General features: G+C 46.4%; 1 protein-coding gene across 1 annotated transcript in view; it reads left to right on the top strand.

Annotated features, from left to right (window-relative positions):
* Nucleotides 1-16425, top strand: part of ATP8A2 (ATPase phospholipid transporting 8A2) — a 1320460-nt gene that overhangs the window by 326205 nt on the left and 977830 nt on the right. The gene's annotated exons all lie outside the window — the stretch shown is intronic.

Here is a 16425-nt window from a genome sequence, read left to right as displayed (position 1 = left end):
GATTGCCTGCAGGCTCTGCCACCTTCCTGGTCCCCCTCTCTAGCTGCAGCTCCGCTTGTCACAGTGAATGGGAGACAAAGCCCCGCCCACTCACTCACTAATGCCCCGCATCCATGCCTGCAGCATGGAGAGAGTGCTACTCGTGCCCCCTTCACCGGCGCTTCCAGTACTGTGTGGAGAGGGACAATTCCAAGAAACAAAGGCCGGCAGCTGAGTATCCGTGCAGATGGGATGAAAGTATGTAAGTAGTGCAATAGTTGCTTTGCATAAACACACTTTCTCTCTTCCTGGTGTAATGTGTATAAGAGGTTACACATTGCAGTGTAATGTGACTAACGTGCGCTGCTGTGATGTGTAATATGACTAACGTGTGCTGCTGTGCTATGTAATGTGACTAACGTGCGCTGCTCTTCTGTGTAATGTGACTAACGTGTGCTGCTGTGCTGTGTAATGTGACTAACGTGCGCTGCTGTGATGTGTAATGTGACTAACGTGTGCTGCTGTGCTGTGTAATGTGACTAACGTGCGCTGCTGTGGTGTGTAATGTGACTAACGTGCGCTGCTGTGATGTGTAATGTGACTAACGTGCGCTGCTGTGATGTGTAATGTGACTAACGTGCGCTGCTGTGATGTGTAATGTGACTAACGTGCGCTGCTGTGCTGTGTAATGTGACTAACCTGTGCTGTGTAATGTGACTAACGTGCGCTGCTGTGATGTGTAATGTGACTAACGTGCGCTGCTGTGCTGTGTAATGTGACTAACCTGCGCTGCTGTGCTGTGTAATGTGACTAACGTGCGCTGCTGTGATGTGTAATGTGACTAACGTGCGCTACTGTGCGGTGTAATGTGACTAACGTGCACTACTGTGTGGTGTAATGTGACTAACGTGCGCTGCTCTGAGAGGCAGAAACCCCCGTGGACAATTTTTATTTATTTTTTTACAACGCCCGTGGCCCACTATTGGAACCCTGTTTCTGCAGCTAGCCAGGTGGGACTGCAGACAGTGATGATTCAGGGCAGTGCTCATAGACTCTACCTGCCGTAATGTGTAAAATGGACTCTACCTGCCATAGTGAGTAAAAGGGAGCTCTGCCTGCCATAATGTGTAAAAGGGAGCTCTGCCTGCCGTAATGTGTAAAAGGGTACTCTACCTGCCGTAATGTGTAAAAGGGGACTCTACCTGCCGCGCTGTGTGAAAGCGAGCTCTGCCTGCCGTAATGTGTAAAATGGACTCTACCTGCCGTAATGTGTAAAAGGGAGCTCTGCCTGCCGTAATGTATAATAGGGAGCTCTGTCTGCCATAATGTGAGCTCTACTTGGCGTAATGTGCAAAAGGGTGCTCTACCTGGATAATGTGTGATAGGGGCTCTACCTGGAGTAATGTGTAAATGGGGCTCTACCTGGCATAATGTGAGACTACTGTGCAGCTTAATATGAATTGGTATTATTTTGTGGCCCTGTTTTAAATTTCAGGGGGCGCCGATGCGGTTTCTTGCACACAGCTTTAAAATGTCTAGTTACGGCACTGATCTATAGTATTAAATATTAATACTGTATTCCAATCAGTAGCAAGTGTATAAAAAGTCCAATGTTTACATTAATGTCCAGGGTCGGTACCGTCTTCTCCTACCGCTTCTCCTGACTCCCGCACTTGCTGCAATGTTCAGCAGAGCGGCAAATTGTGGTTTTTTTGGGGGGAGGTTCCCTCTAAAAATGCTGTTTGCCAATGACTTGGTTGCACCAGTTTAGCAGCTATTACAAGTCCGCAAATCATGACTACCTCCAATATGTGTGAGTAAGATGTCCATGTGTCTCCATCTCTAACATCCTCATATATGCCTTGTTTGTGTATCCACCAGATCTTAACCTGGGAATCTATATACAGCATATAAAAATGGATGTGTGTGTAAATGTTCCAGCATAAATCTGGAATGCCTGGAGCAATTTACAACAAACTTGGTACACATATCACTTACAATTTGGAGAAAAATACTGTGGGGGTAAGATACCCCTAGCACCACTAGGGGTAGGGGTGGGAAGGGGGTGACAAGTAAAAATCCATAGTTTTCGGGGTCGCTGAGATAAATACTGAAATTCCCGATGCCGTTTCAGTTCCATATTTCAGATATAAGTACTTAACTAACCTATTTCCCGTCAGGAGAGGATAGCGTCTCAATTATCTGAGGTTAACCTGTCACTTGAACTAAACATTGTTGAACCTCTCAGAGAGCAATTGGAGGAAAGGAAAGATAGATATTTTGACTCTTAAATGCATTAAAGGAAAGCTTGATAGTCAGCAACTGCTTATCTGCTGTGTAAAGGGTACTGGCAGCTCTCCCAGTGACCTTAAGTGTTGTGCGCAAATCTTTACCTTTTTACCTCAAAGGAGGAGCCCTAAGGAGAGTGAGAAGCTAAGCAAGGAGACCTAGGGCCATTTGGAATAGAGTCAGCCTATTCCTGCAAACCTTACATATGTAACATACAGCGGGCAGGGCTTGGCCTGTCGTCCCACCATTTACAGCACTGAGCAGGGCAGCATCAGAGGCGGGAGGGGCAGATAAAGAGGCAGATTATTAACTTCAGCGCCAGCCTTTTGACACCCTCAATCTGGGGAAGGCCCGTCTGGAGTTGTGGCCTGACAAAAAATTGGCAGCGGCGGGCGGAGCATGTCGTGTTGTAATTCTAATTGCTGATTTTCTGTGTTAAACTAACCAGTTAACTTGTATATCCTGTTGTACTAAAATAAGACACAGAGGGGGAGATTCAAATGTTTGAAAAGTCGGTTGGGTGTCTTTTTCCCCCCTGTCTATTAGATAGGAAAAAACAGACTCCCAACTGACTTTTCAAACATTTGAACCTCCCCCAGAGAATACACAATACACAGAGAATTGGGAGCAAATGGTCGATTATCATTTGCTCTCATCCTCCATTACCAGATTTTCATTCCAACCAGCCAGATCTGGCAGATGATCTTCCAGATAATTGTATAGTGTATGCCCAGCTTTTACACTTCTCTTCAGTGCAGCTGTGTGTGGAGCAATGAATGTCTTTAGCTGTGTCTAGAGAACTTTGGCAAAACAATGTAAATAGCTGACAAGATGTAACTTCAGTAATGAGCCTTTAGTATTTTTCTGCTACAGTCACAAATATTTTGTTACCGTTTTGGAAGCTACACGTGACTTTTAATGTTTGTAACGCTGATATGATCTATTTACAGCTTGTTGGCTTTTCTTTATAGTTTAATCAATGTGATAATTTATAGCTTGCTTTCTCTAGCAATTTCTAAAGGAACTAAACAATCGATAATATACCCTGGTTCAGCATTAGAGAACCCGAGATGCACTAATCTCAGTTTCCGCATGTCGTTATCCACATCAATGGCGAGCACTATGCTATTTAGAATCGTGCTTCAATACGCTCCCACAGTGGCTTGTCTTCAGGTAAAATGTTAGGAGAGGTCTTTGGTTCAGTGAGCGTGCTCTGCAGTAATGCTTATTCACCACATGAACACCTAGCTAAGAGAACCTCAGAAATAGGCACCCATATATTTTACACTCCTCAATATGGCCTTATACCACTACTGTATATACTACAGTCTCAAGAATATAGTATGGAATATTTGCTGCCTTATTTTTAACCCACTGAACTTACACCTTCCGTCCAAGAAATATTTGAACAGGCAACCAGACTGCTGCAACATGAGCGATTACCGAACAGTACCTGTTGTCCATGTTGGTTGCAACATTTCAGCCTCTGCAACAAAGTCACTGCTTGGTCTATTTGCTAGAACCACTTTTCTGGTCTCTTCTGGAAAGATTTCTGTCATCCTGTCCAAATAGACATCCTGATAGGACAAGACTCCTATGTCTCCTGAAGCATCCACTTTTTTCCTTGACGTGTAATTGATCAAACGTTTTCTTTTTTTCTTTTCTTGGAGACGTATTACCTTGTTAAAGTTAAATATTTTGGATTATGGCCCTCATTCCGAGTTGTTCGCTCGGTATTTTTCATCGCATCGCAGTGAAAATCCGCTTAGTACGCATGCGCAATGTTCGCACTGCGACTGCGCCAAGTAACTTTACTATGAAGAAAGTATTTTTACTCACGGCTTTTTCTTCGCTCCGGCGATCGTAATGTGATTGACAGGAAATGGGTGTTACTGGGCGGATACACGGCGTTTCAGGGGCGTGTGGCTGAAAACGCTACCGTTTCCGGAAAAAACGCAGGAGTGGCCGGGGAAACGGTGGGAGTGCCTGGGCGAACGCTGGGTGTGTTTGTGACGACAACCAGGAACGACAAGCACTGAAATGATCGCACAGGCAGAGTAAGTCTGGAGCTACTCTGAAACTGCTAACTCGTTTGTAATCGCAATATTGCGCGTACGTCGGTCGCAATTTTAAGAAGCTAAGATTCACTCCCAGTAGGCGGCGGCTTAGCGTGTGTAACTCTGCTACATTCGCCTTGCGAGCGAACAACTCGGAATGAGGGCCTATATGTTATTATGCTCTCTTGGGTAAATTTACAAAGATGGGAGTTTTTTTTAGGATTGGTGATGTTGCTCATAGCAACCAATCAATCAGATTCTACTTAACATTTATCTAGCTGCTTCTAGAAGTTAGACTCTGGTTGCTATGGGCAACATCACCAGTTCTAAAAAAAACTCCCACCTTAGTAAATTTACCCCTTAGTCTTTCAGTACACTATTCCTCAGTGGTTGGGTACGTTATGCCAACACTCACTATGGGCATAATTCATACTTGTATGCTAATGCATTAGCAAGTGCATTTTTCTAGGTTACGGAATTTATGATGTTGGCAAGTGCTGCTGCCGCCCAGAAATGAAAAGCGACGCCATCACAAACTCACTCGCAGTTGCATACACATTCGCAGAGTACAGTACATGCAAAAAAGGAGGCACATTGGAGATAAGGGTTGGTCTATGCAGACTGAACACAACAGTAGCGACTCAGATGCCATGTTTGTACACGTACGAGGTGGAGCTGTCAGCAGATACACGCCCCGTAAACGGCCATGACGCACCTGCATTTCCCCAACCACTCCCCGGTAATACCTCCAAATGCTCACTTCCTGACAGTCATTCTTAGACTAAGGGGGAGATGTACTAAGCAGTGATAAGTGGAGAAGTGAGCCAGTAGAGAAGTTGCCCTTGGCAACCAATCAACATTGACGTAACCTTTATAAATAGCATACTATAAAAGTATACAGAGCAGCTGATTGGTTGCCATGGGCAACTTCTCCACTGGCTCACTTCTCAACTTTTATCACTGCATAGTACATGTCCCCCTAAATCCTCATTGCGAGCGGCACCTTCATGCATGTGTATTGCGAATGCAGCACATGTGCAGTCTGCCCATGATCGCCCCATTGCGTGCTAATCGCCCATTGCATACAAACATGAATTAGGCACAGTGTGTCAACATGACAAACGTCGGATCTGGGATCCCGACACTGGTGTAATGCTGCTAGTTAGAGCATGCTAATAGTTAGAACACCCACATGTTTGTAACGAGCATTACGCCCATGTTGGAATACCGATGCCGCCAGTGTTATGTTGACATACCGTGGACATAGTGAGTGTCAGCATACTTCTGGCATTCCATTCCTATATAGGGGCGTATTCATTGCCGTTTTCTTCGGCTACACGAAAAAACGGCACTAATTTGACATTAGTGTATTCAATTGCGGCCATTTTCGCCCATTTTGGAGTCACTTTTCGGCCATGCCTTTTCAGGGTTTTTTTTGTGGACGAATCGCCATGGGAGAAAAGTGACTCCAAAAATGGGCAAAAACAACCGCAAATTCGCCAAAACACGTGGATCGGCGGCAAATTCGCCAATCCACGTGGTTTTTGTCTGTGACATTTTTTTCCTCCAGTCGAAAAAAACGGCACGGGCATTGAATAGGTCGCCTGGATGAAAGAACCGGCACTAAATGAATACGCCCTATAGTCTTGTTAGTATAGTACACATTTACATCATCTGTAAAGATGAAGACTCACAGCATATAATAACAATGAGGAATTGCCATTGATAATCAATGATACACTTGGCAATAACATAGTAATAAAGAGTGCCCACATTCTTAGCCAGCAATCACTGGAGTCTTGGTTGGGGGCCTAATACTGGGCCTAATTCAGCATGGATCGTTATTCTGAGAAATTGCAGTTGTCTGCGAGTAGAAAGGCGCCGCCCTGACAAGATAAAAAAAACGCCCCGTGAAAGTTTATGAATGCATCGCAGAACGCTATCCATTCGCAGATGCATACGCAATTTCCGGAACATCGAAGATTTTTTCCTTCTGAGCAAATGTAAAAAGGTCTGAGGCTGCCACTAATCTACGACTGAGATGGCCTGGAAGTGGTCTGCGCTGACATCAGAGACCCTCCCCAAAAATGCCTGGACACGCCTGTGTTTTTTCTGACACACCCTGTAAACGGCAGTTATCCACCCAGAAATGCCGGCTTCCTGTCAGTCAAACAGCGGCTACATTGCAATTATGATCTGTACGCAATTTTGTCGCTATTACCCCTCGCGCGTGCTCTAGGTAAAGCAAAACGTCCATGCTGAATTAGGTCTACTGTCAGTAGTCACATATAGACCTACAGATGTGTCCACATATACCTGTCCTCAAATCACACCAAATAGCCCCATATATTGCGCCAAAGATTTTGTTTTTAGCTGCCCCAAAACACCGCTCCTAATTACCCAGGTCCTGATTCAGAGGTGGACACAAAGCAGTCACAGCTGCTACTGCTAAAACATGCTAATACCCCATGAGGCATCTTGTGCAAGTATGTAAATCTACAGTAATGAGCCCAGCAGACTCTGCAATCCTAATGAGTCTGTGACTTGAATCATAACAAAGAGGGAGCAGTGGCTCCTGCTAATTATACCACATGTAGCATAGCCCCAGCAGTGTGTAGAACGAAATATTGAGGAAATGATCAATCGTAGACCATTCTAGGAATAATAATGGAAGAGCCAGAGTTGGCAGTGCATGTATACTAATGGGAATTTTGTGAGGAATTGTCCCAACTGTATCAAGTAAGTTCTGGGTTAGAACTGTAACTCAGATAGGCAGCTGTAACGGCTGTGTATCGCGTAACCAGCGGCGGTCAGCATGCCGGCGTGGGCGAACACAACAAGCCCCTTGCGTGCTCGCTGTGCTCGCCACAGATTCTATTCCCACTCTTATCGGTGTCGTGGACACCCAAGAGTGGGAACAGTCCCTGTTGGTTGGCATGCCGACCGTCAGGATTGTGAGGGGGCGGGATGTAGGGGCAGGTAACGTGACCGGCGGTCTCCCGACCACATCCCGCAGTAACAACAGTCAGCCACATGTATGGTTCACTGTACTGTAATCCTGGTGGGCTACAGAAGTAAACCTCAGAGGCTTCTGACTGTTCCCATAGACCCTTCACAAGGCTCCTAATTTTTTTTGCACTCTCTTATACTCCCGGGAGACTAGGACAACCTTGTGAATTCTGCCCATATCGCCTGTGAAGTGGGGATAGATGTATCAGATGGCGATATAGGGGAGAAGTGGTATCGGCGCATGTTATGTGCATTGAAACTGCTTCCCCCCTATGTTTGAATGTTCCGGTAGACGGTGCAGTGTACGGTGCATGACAGGGGCGATACACGCCCGTCTATATTGGCGCTGCAATCTACAAGATAGCGGGCCGATATGCAGGGCAATGTAAGAACGGTCAGTAGCATTGACCGTTCAGACACTGCAGGTGTCGTTGCCCATACACCACAGCAGGGTACAGTGCTGTCCCTGGCTGCGGTGACTGCCAGCTCCGGGGTGCATGTGAGATCTCGCGATAGTAGCGCACTGGGAACTGGCCGGGCAGGGAGACACAACGCATCAGCACTAAGCTGATGCACGGTGGTCTCAGACGGGCAACGCCAGGGCCGTCCTAACAGCAGTGTAGGCCTCCTGGGCACAGCAATGCACTGGGCCCCCTATGCATCCTCCAGTGGTAGGGGTGGGGGGTGCTATCAGCGGCAGCTTTGATGTCCCACATGTGGTAGGGGGCGTTCTATCTTCCGCTCAGCATGTAGGACCTGGAGCAGTAATTTCTGCTAATTACAGGTTGAGTATCCCTTATCCAAAATGCTTGGGACCAGTGGAATTTTGGATATTGGATTTTTCCGTATTTTGGAATAATTTCATACCATAATGAGATATTATGGTGATGGGACCTAATTATAAGCACAGAATGCATTTATGTCACATATACACCTTATACACCCAGCCTGAAGGTAATTTTAGCCAATATTTTTTATAACTTTGTGCATTAAACAAAGTGTGTGTACATTCACACAATTCATTTATGTTTCATATACACCTTATGCACACAGCCTGAAGGTCATTTAATACAATATTTTTAATAACTTTGAGTATTAAACAAAGTTTGTGTACATTGAGCCATCAAAAATAAAGGTTTCACTATCTCAGTCTCACGCAAAAAAGTCCGTATTTCGGAATATTCCGTATTTCGGAATATTTGGATATGGGATACTCAACCTGTACTCCTTTACTGCACAGATGGGTCTAAACTGTAGAAGGGGGCATTGGGCTGAATGAAGAAGCCCTGGTACATGACTTCCAGGGTGGTAGGGGATGGTTCATACGCAGGAGAGGGGTGGATAGTGGAGTGGGCTTAATATTTATAATTTTCTGGTGGGAGGACAGCTTGCTTGTCTGCAGAAATCTCTAGTTCCTGAAAATATATTTCTAAGCTTTGAATGAGATAAAAAAAATAGAGAGTCCCACCTTTCAGGAGGTTCTGGGGACTTGGGGATCAGAGGTCAGGAGCCAGAGCAATTCACCAACGAAAATCTAAAACTGCATATTAGGCGTGTGGAGCTGAAGCAGGGACCAGCTGCTGGAAGGCTGATATCTCTGGTTCTGGGCATAGTAGAGACAAGCTGACAGTTTCCACCAAAAGGGGAGAGTCTCAGCTTTTGGAGTATACCCTCAGAGAAACTCTAAGTCAGACAGAACCCAAGATATCTGGCTGGGAAGAGCAATTAACAGGCTTGGATGGGGACCACTGCTTTCAAGTTGGATATCTCCGGTTCCCCAGGGCCGATTTTAAAAAATCTGGTACCTCTGGAAAAAGGGGACCCTCAGCTATCAGCCTAGGGCCCTTATACTCCTGGGGCCCTTGGGCAAGAGCCCATTGAGCCCATACGAAAAGACGGCCTTGGGCAACGCTGGAGGGGGTATTCTTCACTCCCCTGCTTCTGCAGACAAGATGTTCATACATCTTGTTGATGTTCCTTCCTGAATCGCCTCGGTAAAGAAGCGAAGCAGGAAATGCTATGGCAACACAATCCGTGCCGCTATAATACATCTCCCCTGTATGATTCACTGTTAAGGGCCCCATACACTTATGCGACATGTCCGACCGTCATGTCGCAGGCGATCACCCTGGCAGCCTCCTGGGCGGCCGGATCGCCCAAGATACATCATATGCTGTCCTTTTGCATACGACGTATCTTGGACGATCCCAGTCATGCCTGCGGGGTCGGACATGGGGGGTAATTCCAAGTTGATCGCAGCAGGATAATTTTTAGCAGTTGGGCAAAACCATGTGCACTGCAGGGGGGGCAGATATAACATTTGCAGATAGAGTTAGATTTGGGTGGGTTATTTTGTTTCTGCAGGGTAAATACTGGCTGCTTTATTTTTACACTGCAATTTAGATTGCAGATTGAACACACCACACCCAAATCTATCTCTCTCTGCACATGTTATATCTGCCTCCCCTGCAGTGCACATGGTTTTGCCCAACTGCTAAAAAATTTCCTGCTGCAATCAACTTGGAATTACCCCCATGATCGCTAGTGCAGCACGTTCAATCTGGAGGATCTGATCCGATGCTCACGGGAACACGCATCGGATCGGAAACACCTCCAAAATTCCAGATTTCACCCGATATATCTGTCTAAATGCCCGAAATCGGGTGAAATCGGGCATTATAGTCAGAGGCGTCACCAGGTGTGGGTACACCCGGTGCGCACTCTGCATTACTACACCCCCCACCCCCCTCTTCCCACACTCACCCCGCCGGAGCCGCGGCCGTCCGAAAAGGGGGTGTGGCCTAATTTAAAGGAGCGTGGCCGCGCGGGTCACCTCTTCTTCACTCCGGGGGCTGTATCCAGCTTCCTCTGAAATGCGGCTGCCCCCGGAGACTAGGCAGTGTGCAGTGCCGGCTCCTTTTCTGTGACAGGAGCCAAGTGCTGCAGAGGATTATCACACTGCAGAAGAGCCAGCACTTGGTGTCACCCCTTCCGTGGGTGATACCTGGGTGCGGGACGCACCCCCCGCACCCGCCTTCTGACGCCAGTGATTATAGTTCTAGTGTATGGGGCCCTTTAGTCACGTCATTGTGGCCCTGCCCCTGCTGCATAATGCCAGGCTCATACACACTACCAAACAGCTCATTCATTATACTATTCTATACATCCAACACACACACCAAAAGGCATGTTCTTTGTATTACGAGTTATTATTTATTTATTAATTAATTAATTATTAGTTAATTATTTAAGTGGACATTTCACATCAGTGAACGATGGCGTTAATTTTGCTAGTACTATTCTATTGTGCTCAGTACAGACCTAGAACTCTATACACATCGGCATGACCTGACCACTGAACCTGATCTTAATACAATTATTTTCCAGTCTATACAGCTAAAGAACATTACACCTACACGGGACATGATCACAATACATTTCTATTACGCTGATGTGACACAGTGACATGCTGTTACCATCAAACAAAGTAAAGGCCACGAGTACTCTACTGTGATATGGTAAATGTCTTTTTTTTTTTACATTTTTGCAAGTGAGCAACTACAATATAATCTACTCTTGAGTAAAGTAATGTATTGCAATTGGATTCAGACGGAGTGACCGTGGGGGACTTGCAATCATATTTGTTTCACAGAATATTCTCTTCTGTACCTTTTTTATTTATTTTTTTGTCTGTACCAATCTCACATTCCTAGCGGGATTTTACACATAATCACATTTATACAAACCCGAACAAATACACCTTTTAGCAGTTGATGGGATTACAAGAAAACATGGCTACACCCTTGCATGCAAAGGCTTATTTTGGGGTTAAGTAAGGCTGCCTTCAGATAGTATATATGAACCAAGGGATTTATATAACCCAAAAATACCTACTAAGAGAAGAAAAACATAGCCCTCTAGAGCAGTTAAGTTCTTCTAGGGCTAAGTGCTTATCAAAGGGTACACTGACAGTTTCCAGGTCATCTACTAGACATCCTGGGGACAGTAGTATGGGGCCCCTCATCCATGAACAGTATCAAGGTACTATAGTTTTCTGCTCACCTAGACAAAGGAATTACAGTGGGCCTGATTCTGAATTCTGAATAAAGAAAGACCAAGAAACTCTGTACCTGGACCATACTTGCCTACCCTCCCGGAATGGCCGGGAGGCTCCCGAAAATCGGGTGGCCCTACTGGGCCCCCCGGAAAGGTGGGCAAGCCTCCCGCTTTCCGTGCTGCCCCTCCACGACCTTCCTCGGCCGCCCGCAGCAGAGAACAAGAGGGCGGTCCTAGGGGGTCCCAGGAATGAATCGCGTAATCGTAGCTCCCCCCCCCCCCCTCCGCTATACAGCGCCTCTTTTCTCGGCACTGCATAGCGGGGGGCGGAGCCACAATGACGCGATCCTGATGCCACGCCCCCGGACTGTCCACTACCCTGTTGGCCACGCCCCAGAACGTCCATCCTGCTGCTGACCACACCCCCATGCACGTACAACGCTGCCTCCTCCCGGAGGAGGGGGGGCAGCAAAGTAGACAAGTATGACCTGGACAAACCATGTCGCAATGAAAGGGATGCATAATACATAAATTTTTTACATGCAGGCCAAATACTGGCTGCTTTTGCATGTAGCCCACAAATACTGGACAGCTTCGTTTTTACATAAGTTTGGGCACCCACTCCCAAATCTAAAACTCTCCAAATTTCTCTGCACATTTTATATCTGCCCCACCTGCCCTGCTGCATGGTTTTACCAAGGTGCACAATTACTTGCTCTTTCTTGCTTTCTGCCCAACTCAGAGTTGGGCCCAGTTTCATCAGTGGTTAAAGGACTTATTCCCCAATGGTTTCCTACAGGAATTCCCTCCCAAATGCAGAGTCCTGTAAGTGTCCGCTCTGTGGGAACATAGTCTTCATCATACAGAGGATACTTGATTCCTGGGGCACACTCAATGAGGTGTGCTGGTAATACCACATTTTAGCTTAGGGTTGACTATGACTCTCTTGAAGGGTGATAAAGACTTTCTTGGAGTATGATGGCTCACTGACATATAAGCAGGGTATCCTGCTCATAACTGACCCCTGCGAAAGTACCTCAGCTGCAGCTGTCTCCCTGCCGGGTGGTCTTCAGTATGCCGGCTATCGGGACCCCGGCGCACAGTATACCGGCGCCCTGCCATCAACCAAGCAAAACAGCTGTCCCCTGACCCATTAATATGCAGTGATCCCTGTGATGAAAGCCCTGCTGGTTTGCAAGGGAAAAGGTCTACTTGCAAAGCTATAGGGGAAATTAATTGGGAATTGGGGTAATGTCCCTGTCCATTGGCCCAGTTTAGTCTACCACCGATAGGCTGGCTGAGTGCAGTCTGTCCTCTCTGCCCTTTAGCAGGCGCAAAGGATACGTCCCTCGGTTGTAAGGTTTGTTATGTTCACAATATATGTATGGGTATGCATAGGTGTGTTTGCTTTTTAATTAAACGCAGAGCAGATACAGAGGACGCGCTGTGCAACCAGGCTTAGTACTCACTTGGCATCTGCCCAAACTTGCCGACTTTTATAAAGCCATGTCTCGTATGTTAAGTCAGGGGGGAGGAGGGGGTGTGGAGCTGCAAAATCATTGTGGCTCCGCCCCCACTGTTCTAAACCATTATTCTATTTTACTGTGGGGGCTGGGACCTGGATTACCTGATTCAGCAAATCCCCTGGGATAGTGGGTAGCATGGGGGAGACTGGCCCACTCTTTCGGGACTCCTGGAAAATTTGAGATCCTCACGGACATTGGAGGTGGTTTGGCAAGCCTGCATCAGCCTCTAATCTGCCTGTAAAAGGCTGAGTGACAGGAAAGTGTTGTGAGACTGTAGCATATTTTGAGGATTCGGTGGAATGCGCAGCAAGGCAAGTACAAATGTTATTGTCAATTTTATTTAAGTTCCTCCAAAAGCAAATGTTTGGTTTTGGGTTGAATTCTTCTGTAAGGTAAAAGTTCTTAGATAATTTTGCATTTGGTTTACTGGGTCTGACAATGGGGGGAATTTAGTTACTGGGCGGATGACTTCGCCTAGCTGAATCAGAGCGATAACAGCTGCACTTTATGGCAGTCAGTGTCCCATAAAGAAGTACTTTTCCTACTGTTTCATTTCTTGCTGTTCCAATATACTTCTGGGAGCAGGTTCCCGGCATATCCCGCTAAGTATTTTCCTTCTAACCCACTCTCCCGTAGCCTAACCCTAACCTTCCCCTTTTCACGGTCCGGCGGGACACTGTGCAGGGAGTCGGCTCTTACCTGTCCGGTCCCTTTGGAGAGGTCCAGCTGGCAGAGGTGCGGGCTGCTGGCGCCGGGCAAGGTGCGCTGGGAGGACAGGCAGGGGCACTGGTTGGCAGCTCAGCAGACTGTCAGCATGTCCCTCCGGCAGGGTTTAGCAGTGCTGCTGTGGAGCCAGGGCTTCTGTGAACAGGCTGGGCTGTGTTCCCGGTGGCCATCTTGGATGGGGGCAAAAAGCCTGTCTTGCCCACACTTCACCAATTTATCACTTTCCTGTGGCCAATTAGCTCCGAGCAGCTGCTATAATACAGGAAGGCCTGGAGGAGGGAATTTGCCAGTGCAACGTCTTTCACAGTATATGTGAAGCTAGTTCTCTGTGCTCCCGCAGCGTCTCCAGTGTCAGGTTCTTGTTACAGCAAATTACCTAAGCCTCCTGATATAGCCTTACGCAGACTGCCGACTCTGTTCCCGTGTCCTACCTAGCTACCTGTTCCGGACGCCGCAGTAACCAGCCTTCGGAATTCCTCCTTTAAAGTACTGGGTCTTGGTTCCGTTATCCTCAGCCACCCGCTAACCTACAGTCGTATCTCTATTCAACTGTCTTTGGCGAACCCTGTTAAACTACTCCAAGTAATAAATGCGCAAGACCTTCAACCGTCCCGCTCGTTTATTATTCAGAGATCCAAGTGCACCAGAATCATCTTCCCCAAATCCGGATCCACAAGAATCCTCAGACGTGACACCCCTAGTGCCAAACCCTATCCTCCACCACCCCCGCAGCCTTACCACAACCTCTGTACTTATCTCCAGGATTTGTTGGGATTCCGCTGTTGAGATCTCAACTGCCGGTATTTTGATCTCATACCCTTGGGGAACCTACTGTACTTGCATGTTTTATCACCAATTTTGAGATTATATTAAGAATAAATCGAATCTTTTCAGTCTTGTGCTGGCGCCAGTTCTCTACTTTCTTCGTGACTTAATATATGAACCTAAATTGGCTAGTTCTTATTGTTGTAACAAAGGGCTTTTTCCGTAGGACTATTGCACTCAGCCATGCTTTTGACTTAAGACAAACAGCGACTGTAGTACACTGCAGGGATAGCCCTTGTTCAGGAACAAATTAATGCTAATTACCTATCCTGTGAGTAAGCCGGTCAATAAGAGGATTATCTAGTGTAACGTAGTTTTCGGCAGATAAAATGTATTCTCTTGTACCGAGTTATACTAAAGAACCAGCAATGTGTGCTCTGTAACTACAATAGGGTACTGCCAAAACATGGCTGCTACAATGGGAAGGTGTATATCTATCTTATATATTATTTACATGTACAGTACTGTGCTTGAAGTGTTATGCTGCCAGAGGAATTGCCTTATATACACATACATTCTTTCCTTCTATCACTGACACTGTGTAGCTCTGACAGGAACCAAACCATGTGTTCACTTGAGGATGTTCCTGTGATGAATTCTGCACCTCTTCATTAGCATTGGTTCGGTACTGACTGTCAGGACTGTGAGGGGGCGGGATGCCGGCATCGATATTGTGACCAGGTCACGTAACTGCCTCCCATTAGCATCCCCAGGTTCCCATTGTTCCGCAGGTCCCCCTTGTGGACAATCTGGCTACCCAGCAGGAGGTAGAGAGAAAAACATGCATTACAGATGTGTCCTCATACACTGTGGCTTTAGCCTCTTCAAACAGCCCCCGCAGTGCCAGATCCCGGGCGACTGCCACATTGAGGGTCTTTTCTACTCAAAATGTGTATGTACCCTATTTGTGTAAATAAAACACTTGTGAGCAAAAAAACTGCTTTGCTAGATTGGTCAATTTGATGTGCGACATTTGTACATCTGTGTGCGAGTGAGCCTGAATCTGTATACGCAGCGGCATTTCTCACGCTAAGTTTCATTGTTCTTCATCTGCGACTTTGATTAAAACTACTCCCAGTGCAGTTAGAGTTGCAGCCCAGTGACTCTCGTACATTGGGGGTGATTCCAAGTTGATCGCAGCAGGATTTTTGGTAGCAATTGGGCAAAACCATGTGCACTGCAGGGGAGGCAGATATAACATGTGCAGAAAGAGTTAGATTTGGGTGGGTTATTTTATTTCTGTGCAGGGTAAATACTGGCTGCTTTATTTTTACACTGCAAATTAGATTGCAGATTGAACACACCCCACCCAAATTTAACTCTCTCTGCACATGTTATATCTGCCTCCCCTGCAGTGCACATGGTTTTGCCCAATTGCTATCAAAAATCCTGCTGCGATCAACTTGGAATTACCCCCATTGTGAGTGGTGTTTTGCTGCATCTGCGATATGAGTGAGACACTAGAAGTTGTATGGAGGACACGTCTGTATGTAATGTATCAAACCAGTCCCTTTTCCAAACTCTAGCCAATCCTAGAACATACCCAAATGTGACACCACCCTAGGGGTGTACCTCATCATTGTGATGATTTAGTAGTGCTTTAAAGGACAGGACCGGAGGGGTTCAATAGTTTTATGTAGTGGTGGATAATTGAAGTGTCCACATTGATAACATGCATCTGTAGTATGCCTGATCATCACCAGCGCATTGATATAAGTTAGACATTGACAGAAAAGTATCAATATATTTAGGTGTTTGTGCATCACCCACATGCAGCATTGGTCACACACATACATTAGGCATTGGAACTGGGGTTGCACCCATTATAGATATGCCACTGTTCACAGTGAGTATGCTTTAAAGGGGCCCAGGCTGTGAAGGAGGCCCAGTGCTGATGATCCCATCCAAACAGTTTTCTGCTTCACTCGCCAATTGGTAATAAACTTTACCGTCCGTTT

The sequence above is a fragment of the Pseudophryne corroboree genome, chromosome 2, assembly GCF_028390025.1.
Source record: "Pseudophryne corroboree isolate aPseCor3 chromosome 2, aPseCor3.hap2, whole genome shotgun sequence".
Taxonomy (NCBI): Eukaryota; Metazoa; Chordata; class Amphibia; order Anura; family Myobatrachidae; genus Pseudophryne; species Pseudophryne corroboree.
This window is presented reverse-complemented; position numbering and strand designations above follow the sequence as displayed.